We start from the raw sequence: 3,284 nt of genomic DNA, 5'->3' as shown, positions 1-3,284 counted from the left end.
TATGCTGTGATTTTTTTGTTTTTAAGATCACCTCTCTAGAGCTGTTTCTGTGAAGAGGAGAAATAAGTTGGCTTGTATGGTTGTGTTCAGGATGGAAAGTAACTGTAGTTACAGCTTCCTCCTTGGGAGGTCTTGTAGCAGCCTTTGCTAATGCGACTCCTTTCTAGAGTTTAGAGGTTTGCTCACCTTGTGCAAGTAAAGCCAAGTTAGTCTAGCTAGGTTTGTAGAGAGAGGCAGACTAGCTAATAGCTTACACATAAACGGTTACGTCTGCAGAACTGGTTTTGGTACAAGTAATCTATTTTGTGAGACTAGAGAAATAGTTGTATGTTTTCCCAGGTTAAGATGTATACTGTCTAATATATTTGTTGCAATACCATACCCAAGCAGAGCATCGGCCCTAAATTTGAAGGATTAAAATTCAGGCTATCAGAAACTTAACGAGTAAGTTGATTGAATAGTGCAAACGTCTTCACTGCTAATAGCAAAACTAAGTTTTCTCTCTTCGGTTGGTGTAATGAGTTTGTCCTACTAATTAAAGAAAGAGAAGATTGATTTAACTGGGATTCTTCTTGTTTACTTCTTTGTTACTTTAACTGGATGCCTGTATATTCCCTGGCATAGAGTGAATTTCTAGTTCATTAATGTTTCCTGAGTCATCTTGCTTCTGAAATAGAAATCAACTAAGTTTTTAAAATACATAGTTTCTGTACAAGTGAATCCTTCCTTATAGGGCCATGAAATGATTTTAACTGTAGAATTACCATAATGCTTCATGTTTAAATGAGTTCATCAATGTGTACAGTAAATAATTAAGTCCTTTTAAAATGTACAGCATTCAAGGTAAGATTTAGAAATTATTCTTTGAATGTATGATGAGAAATGTATTTGGTGGGGGAACTAAATGAATATTTTCTAGAAATGAAAGAACACCCTTGTAACTGTTATGTGTAATTTGCTGTTGTTCATCTGTACCTTTTTTTTTTTTTTTTTTTTTTTAAGAAAATCCCTCCAAATTTAAAACAGAAAAATGGGATAACATGGTTTTTATTTTGGTGTGAAAAACGTTTTGCTGGAGGGTATAAGCTGCTTTTACAAGATGAATCTTTCACTGACTCTACTCTTCCAGATGGTGGTGTTAACCCTTCTGGCTTTTCAGCCGTGGCAGGATTTTGTCAGGGTATATTGTTCTGAAGTAAGAACCTTTTGTTAGAATAAAATCAACATTTCTTTAGTCTTTGTAGTTCAAATACATACAAGGGAAGGACTATAGATGATGAGAATGTTACAACCTAAAAAATTCTAGTTGCCTGGATCAGTGCTGTAGAACTACATGAAACGTCTTAACTTACTATTTAGTACCAAAAGCAGAACTTGCTTGTTACTCAGTATTTTTAATTAAAACAAATAGTATATTCAGAAGATAGAGGCAGTTTAATTACAAAAACACACTTTGCGTGGAATTCGGTTTCCCCTTCAAAGAAGCATTGATGTAAAACTTCCAGCCAGTTCTGGTACAGCCTTGATAATAATGAATTATTTCTTCTCTGATCCACTCAGATTTTATGGAGAAGATAACGTAAACACAAATAATTAAGAAAGTCAACAGTCTGAACAAATGCTTTGGGACACCACATGGCTCTGATTTCAGAAATATCTGAGATTTCTGCAGTCAAATGTTATTGTGGTTTACAAACAGCCATTCCATGTAATGGGAGTTGCAGTAGTGTAGGTGAGGGCAGAATCTGGTCTAGTATGCTTTCTTTTCTCTGGAAAAGTGGGCTGAAGCAAGCACTGACTTGCATAGGTACATCAATGCCTTTATAACACTTGGAATTAAAATACTTAACCACTCCTCACCACCCAAAAAAGTTTAATTTTCTCAAATTAAATGCTTTTCAAGAGGTAATGTGGTGCTACAATGCTTCAGAATCATGTGGGTCCTTAAGTATAGGACATCTAATTCTGCTTTAATCTGTCTTAAAAGAAGCAGTAGGTAGTTGTATTAGCACATTAGGTGTTTCTTTTGCCAAATACAGCAGTGCACCGAAGAGCATAGTGCTGAGCATAGAACATTGTTTAGAAATGACTGATGTAAAAAATTTGAATTGTCAGTATAGGCTGATAAGTGGTACTGTTGCCCTCTGAAATGGTTATGTTGATGCTTTGGTTTGTGTTCTGGTATTCATAGTTACAGACTTGGGGTTAGTGGTGGGGTTATATTTAAACCACACTAACAATTATGTACCTGAAAGAGGTCTGAAGAGAATGTTCTAAATGAGGGAAGCAATTTTCTGCATTGCCTTTGTTTGCAGACTTTCTATGTGGCAGAATCAACATTGTTAGTTGTAACTTTTTATTTGAAGAAAAAGATCTTTGACTCCCCTCTCCTTAAGAATTGATTATAATTATACTTCACTAAGGTTTTCTGTAGATGAAATGTTCCAAATCCAAACGGTGGCAGACTTGAGATCAGTGCCTGTAGGTAATGCTGCTTCATGTGCCATTTTAAGATGCTCTGTCCTTTGCTTGCCCTGTTCCCTTAATTCTTCTGTGGCAAATTGTGTAGGCCAGGTATCTTTCAAAGAACAAATTGGTGAAATTTTCCCAAACAAAAGCAGTTTCATGCAGTTCTAAGAATTTTCTTATGGATTAAACTTTTTTCTTTCTATTTTTGAGTTGTCTTAATTAAGACACTCTGGTTCCTTTCTTTCAGAACAAAAGCTTTAATAGCAATGTCCAGCCCTAAAAGAAAACAGTGTGCATCTGGTCATGCACAAGAGAGCTGAATTAGGTTGCACAAGCTGACTGAATAAGCACAAGCTACCTTCAGAAAGAGTAATTTTTTTTTCACTGTGAATTTTCACTTAAACTGTTGGTACTTGTTTGTAGGTAGCACTCAGTGTAGCTTTATGATCATGTAAAAATGGTATCCTTGTCTCAGACTTGCCAAACTCTTAAAAAATAAATATAAATCCTTCAAACTATGCCAGAGAGGTGATTGCAACTAAAAGGTGCTGGGAATAGTCTTGCATGAACCTTTGCAAGAATGGTCAGTAAAGTGTTGTAGCTCTCAAGACAAGGAAACATGCAATTCTAAATCTCTGACATGGGTTGCCCCAGGGGACTGGCTGCAATTTTTGTCTTGCCTTATGCTGCCATTTTCTGCCCAGCCAAGTTTTTGGTCCGACACCAGCCGTTTGACTGTCCTGCAAGGGGGTGAAGTCACAACATTGTCCAACAGCAAATAGGAATGGTGGGCATGTGTTATGGGAGGGTAATGT

The sequence above is a fragment of the Anser cygnoides genome, chromosome 12 (genome assembly GCF_040182565.1).
Source record: "Anser cygnoides isolate HZ-2024a breed goose chromosome 12, Taihu_goose_T2T_genome, whole genome shotgun sequence".
In the NCBI taxonomy this organism is placed as follows: Eukaryota; Metazoa; Chordata; class Aves; order Anseriformes; family Anatidae; genus Anser; species Anser cygnoides.
The sequence above is the reverse complement of the archived record's forward strand: the minus strand, read 5'-3'. Positions refer to the sequence as shown.